The sequence below is a fragment of the Anas platyrhynchos genome, chromosome 2 (assembly GCF_047663525.1).
Source record: "Anas platyrhynchos isolate ZD024472 breed Pekin duck chromosome 2, IASCAAS_PekinDuck_T2T, whole genome shotgun sequence".
In the NCBI taxonomy this organism is placed as follows: Eukaryota; Metazoa; Chordata; class Aves; order Anseriformes; family Anatidae; genus Anas; species Anas platyrhynchos.
In genome coordinates, this window is record NC_092588.1 from 45,204,398 (window position 1) to 45,210,397 (window position 6,000).

Here is a 6,000-nt window from a genome sequence, read left to right on the forward strand (position 1 = left end):
TCCTAGCATGAACTACGAACAATATAGCTTTGGTCTACTTTGCCTCCTCAGACCTCCCTGGTATCTTAAAAGATCATTAAAAGATTAGTGGGTCAAGGGACTGATGGAACTGATCCAGTCAAATTTAGAAGGATATAATAGGTTCTCAAAAAAAAAAAAAAAAAAAAAAAAGGATAAGAGATGAATGAAAGATCATTTTAGTATTTAGAAATGGTTACTATTTAATACCTAATGGGCTCTCTGATGTTGCAAAGAACAGAAAAAAAGCCACTAAAAATATTTTACAGCTCAGAAAAGCCAGCAGTTCCCATAACCATTAGACTCAATAATAGAGCCTGGTTTCCCCTGGAATTTTGTGCAACATTCCCTCAAAGAAAGCCAGTTCCTCCCAGCGACACAGAGCCTGACCAGCACAGCTTCCCTTGGTATTCCCTTCTGGGTGTGCACACTGGATGGGAGCTTTACAGACATGTGCTTGCTAACCAAAAGCACAGTGGATTATTCAGTTGACCGCTACCCTACAGAATATGTAAAGGGCTAATTTGTAACTCCTTTCTTACAGTTGAGGGAATAATTTGGGTCTTTCTTCCTCCTGCTCTGCTGCCAATTTTCATGAAACTTGGAAGAACTTTGAGACTCCCGCCTATCTGTCAAATCTGGATGAAATTGGACAGTATGTTCAAAAGCTTCTGGAGGACAGGCACTGACAGACCATATACAGTGACAGACCATATACAGTGACCTTGTTTCCTTAGATATACCAAAACCCACTCTTTAAGTGGAGGCTACCTAAAGTGACTGTATTCTCTTCTTCCATAGTCTTTCCATCAAACTGTATTTTGTAAGGATCTTAAAAATTGATATTTTAGAAGTAATGTAGATATAGGACAAAGAAAAAGAGACATCATCTTGTATATGCTAAAGAAAGAAAAAAAAAAGGAAAAAAAATAAAAAGAAAGAAAGAAAAAAAAAAAACAAACAAGATAAGAATGACAGGAAGAAAAAGACAAAAAAAGAACAAAGTACAAGGATGCTGGCATACTGAAGTAAAGTGGGAGAGATAAGGCATTCATGGGAACGCAGGTGTTTGCAAGGCAAAGCTGGAAAACACATTACACAGTATGGAAAGGTAACCGTTAAAAAGATCCAAAGATAACACAGAATAAATGAGAAATCTAAAAGGAAAAGAGGCTGACAAAGACATGCTGCTAAAACTGGGATGGGACGATAAAAGCAAAAAAGGACAGAGGATCTGTAAAGCAAAAAAAGAAATTGTGTATTTAATTAAGCAGTTACCAAGTTCCTCAGCAGAACATAAGGCGTAAAACTAAGCAGAAACTTTATTTCCTCTCTAATAATGACAGGAGCATAGCAGAGCGTGAAAACAGATGCCATTTTCAAAATAATGCCTAGATGAATTGAAAGATCCACAGCAGTTTCAACTGAATCCAAACCATTTCTGACAAATGCTTGTCAAACCCACTTTAAAATCTTTTAGAGACAGTTTCTACCAAATACGCAGGCAAACTTAAACCAAACTCAGCCATCATGGCAAACTGTTAGTCAGCTCTCCTAATGTATAATGTAATCTGTCATACCTCTATGAACATAGAAAATAATGGATTACCTTCATCTTGTAAACAATTTCTTAAATATTTGAGAACTGCTCTCTCTTCCTTTCTCTACATTAAACAGACCAAATTCTTCCAATCCTCCATGCCCCCAAGGTTATTATTGTTTTTCCACTATCTTCCCCCACATTCTCTGCAGCTGGTCCAGGTCTTCCCGGACGCATCCTAAAGAGGACACAGCCTTCCAGCTGATACCTCATCAGTGCTAAGAAGAATGGATGCATTACACAATGCTTTTGGCTTTGTATCCTGATACAACCCTTGGTTCTGTCACTACAGCATGATGCTGTTTTTCGTGTTTAGCACTGTAAGTTAAGGATCTTTCACTACCTTACCTAGCATTTTCTTCTCTTTGTACACATAATTTCTACTTCGCATACTACTTTGTACTTGTTCTTATTTATCTACACCCTATTCTCTGACTTCTCCAGATCATTTCAAACTGTAGATCATCCTGTCCTCCAGTACTTGCAGCTCTTCCCAGGGAGGAACTGTGTCCACATTGTGCAAGAATCATGTGGCAAGCCCTTGCTGTCCCTATTACTCAGAGTGTCTCCATTCTTCCTCAGGGACATGAGTTAGACATGGCTTGTGCCTCATATGACAATACCATGCTGTTTCAAATAATAAATAAATAAGCAAATAAATGGGGAGAAATAAACATTCTAAAACAGTGATCCATCTTTATTTGATTTCCCACTAGGTTGTATGCACTTTATCATTTTATGTTTCAGTGGAGCTCCTGGCTAAGTAGTAATTTTAGCCACTATGTATATTATATAAATAGTTTAGTCACAAAGATTAAAGAAACAAAATGAGTTGAAAATTTGGCAGGTTCATACAGTCTATTTAAAATTTTAAAAAAGGAACACAACACACTACTAAATAATATGAAATTGCATCTGTGTGTTTTCTAGTTTGAAGAGAAGATCTTGCCAAACTCCAATTCAAGAGCTGAGTAACTATAAACACATTCTTTTGTTCAGTTGGTGCAAGACGCATTTTGTGGCACTGCTGAGATGTTAGCAGCTAATTAATTCTTGATGCTCTCTTGTTAAAAAAAAATAAATAAATAAAATGGAAAAGTAATAGAAAATCTTGTTAAGAAAGAAAATTAAGAGAGAGATTTTAATTATACATTTTCAGACTACCTTTTTATAAGCATTCAACATTAAAGACTAACCTATGCAATGCAATGCAGCCACATTTCTTGTACTTGTCCTGAAATACACCCTTAGAAGTTGACAACTCCAAGTCAAAGTTTTGTGTAAAAAAAATAAAAGTTTGATGATAGTTAAGAAATCATCAATACCCCCAGGCTGACTGGAAGTGCTGCTTGCTCAAGTCAATGCTTCCTTACTGTGTACCTTCCAAGAGTGAGATATCCTGAACCATAAATCTTTTAATTTAGGAAATGTGACTATTAGCTTCGAGCAGTTTTTGTTCAGTAATTCAACTTAATTCTCAGACAAAGCTAAAATCACTCAGTATAATGAAGAAAAAAATAATAAAACAAAACAAACAAAAAAAAAAGCAACATTTAATGAGGCTTTATTACATATTTGAACAACAAGAATGCAGGAGAGGGGGGTTGGGGCTAGATTTATTCATTCTGTCGCTCACAGAATTGTTCTCAAGTACATAAAAGTTAACACAATATACACAGATCATGTAATGTAAATGTGCAATTTCATGTAAACACCCACTTTTTGCTAGGCAGAGAGATTTATTTCTTATTCACATGCACAGACTAGCATAATCCTTGCTTTTATTCTCCTTCATAGGAGGAATGAACAAAGCCCTTTTTCAAGTACGTAGCTAGCACAGTACTAAGAAAATTACAGTATGCACTATATATACCTCACCAAAGTTCACCGCACAGGTTTTGGGTATAGCCAAGTCCTTGGAGGTTAAATAAGAAGAGTCTGAGTGATCCAAATTTTCTCAGTATTCATTATTAAGTTGTTTCTTGCTTATACTGTGAAGGAAAAAGATGCAGAAAACTATAATTACTCTGCAAATTGTCTAATATCCAGCTTTGAGATACAGAATTCAAAAGCAGATAATTTTTTTTTTCCTACATACTGCCTAATCTCAATAGCTTCCTGCTGCAACTACTATAAAGATCAAAACAGTATGCAAAATCAGGAATCCCACAGAAAGCTGGAATGGCAGGCTTCTCTCTATTATGAGATTTTTATCATTTTACAAATAACGAACATTTTAACCATTCAATTTCTATTCTTACTCCAGTCTCTCTTTTAACATCAAGTGTAGTGCTTCAGTAAGCATCTTACAAATATTAGGAATAATTTCATTCATCTAAATTCATTTAGATTGATTTCACTATAATTTCTATGGGATCTGAAGACATGATACAAAGTATCCATGGGCAGCTATTGCAGTATTAACTTTGGAAATTAGTGTGGATAACAATCTTCCAAATGGTAATTTCATCCAAAACTGCAACAAGTACCAAAAGAGGAATAGAAAAGTTCTCAATTTCATGTCCAAATTGAAATAAACAATCTCACATCACCCCTCAATAGGGGAAACGTTCCCTAATTCTGTCTTCCATCTTGACAGTTTCTGACCTACTTGTCCTTTATGTAAGTTATGAAACATGAGACAGTTGTCTAGTTGTCATTACTGCTACCATGCCCTCTTTTTACTGAACTCCTTCCAAAAGCTCCTTACAAAACAGCTAGGTAAAATGCAGACCATCACATCTACATCATAAACATAGATCTTAGAGTCAGACACTTTACCAGCAGAAAACTCCAATGTCTATTACCTCACATAGGCAATATGTGAGAAAAGATGAGAACATTAAAAAAAAATAAATAAATAAAAATAAATAAAGCCCCTCAGTAGGGAGGAAAACTTAAGAAACACATGTATCAATTTTGTAATCAAATGATTTCTTTATTTAATAATGGTACTATCTCACTAACAAGATAACCGGGTTGCAACTCCACAAGGAGCAATCTTAAAGGACGGCAGACCAAACACCTCCAAACACCTAAATTCCTGGAAGCATATTCAAAATGCATTTCGTTGTGTTAGCAAATGTATTCAATTTTCCAAGCAAAACAACATGAAAGAACAAGATTAGACCTATACCCGAAACAAATAGATTCTGGCTTTTCATTTGGGATCATGATCAGCTTCCCAACTTCCAAAATACATCTCAATATGACCAATACGGAAAAGCTTACAAGAAATAATTGCTGCTTGGAGTATATTGTGCTGAAGCACAACAGCCAAGACTACAGTACTTTATAATATTTCTGATATATATTTCTTCAATATATTCACCTAGGCTCCCACCACTGGAGTGTGACCAAAATTTCACAACCTTGAAAGCTAAGGCAAGTCCACTAAACCTGTCACAAAATCCCCCATTCCTCATTAACTATTTCCCAAAGAAATAGCAAGACCAACAGAAATTAGAGACCAGTTAGCATCATTGTAGTAACAGCCACCCCTACTTTCTGTAAGGTTTTCAAAATTATTTTTTTTTCAAAATCTACTTCAACTATTATTTTTTTTCAAAGTCTACTCAAATGTTACTAAGGAGTGAAACAATGGGACTCCATTCTCTGCTCTGCCCTTGTGAGGCCCCACCTGGAGTGCTGCGTCCAGGTCTGAGGCCCCCAGCACAAGGAGGATGTGGGGCTGTTAGAGCGGGTCCGGAGGAGGAGCATGAAGATGCTCAGAGGGTTGGAGCACCTCTCCTATGGCGAAAGGCTGAGAGAGCTTGGGGTGCTCAGCCTGGAGAAGGCTCTGGGGAGACCTCATTGTGGCCATTCAATACTTAAAGGGGTCTTACAGAAAGGATGGAGAGGGACTCTTTACTTGGGTAGCTAATGATAGGACAAGAGGGCATGGTCTGGAATTAAAAAAGGATACTCACGGCTCCGGGCGGGCAGGAGGGAGGCAAGCAGCCGCCCGCCGCCGCCCCGGCCGCGGCGTCTGTTGGGGCCGGTTCCTCGGTAACGGAGTGACAGCGGGGAGCCTCGGTTCTAGGCCTTGGCTCTAGGCCGGCTTAACGGGACCCCCCGCTGGGGTGCCCCCCAGCCCGCTCCCGTCCAGAAATCCTCGGGAACCGCTGCCTGGGAGAATAAAGATGATCCTCGCCCGTGTAATTCATCCCCGTGTCAATTATCCGTTCGCCAGCCTGGTCCTGAGCAGTCCCCCCACGGCTGCTGTCTGTCAGTCCTGGTCATTAAAATCGACCCCTGCAAATTCTTGCACAGCGGTATAATGATGTGAGAAGCTATTTCACTCAAATTTGACTAGAGACTACGGCTCCTATAAGACTTAATTAAATCTGGGTTTCCCTCATGAGAAGTATTCTCAGCCTTCT

General features: G+C 38.3%; 1 protein-coding gene across 3 annotated transcripts in view; it reads right to left on the reverse strand.

Moving 5' to 3' along the window:
• CCDC178 (coiled-coil domain containing 178) overlaps window positions 1-5,750 on the reverse strand; it is a 179,005-nt gene extending 173,255 nt beyond the window's left edge. For 2 of the 3 annotated variants that reach the window (XM_072034641.1, XM_072034639.1), the window contains exons 1-2: window positions 5,548-5,750; window positions 3,497-3,609 (exon numbers count right to left, since the gene is read on the reverse strand). The gene's annotated coding sequence lies outside the window, so the exon portion shown is untranslated. Of the gene's footprint in view, window positions 1-3,491; window positions 3,610-5,547 lie in introns of all 3 variants that reach the window. The other variant, XM_072034640.1, reaches the window with a different exon arrangement.
• Between the last annotated feature and the right edge of the window lie 250 nt (window positions 5,751-6,000).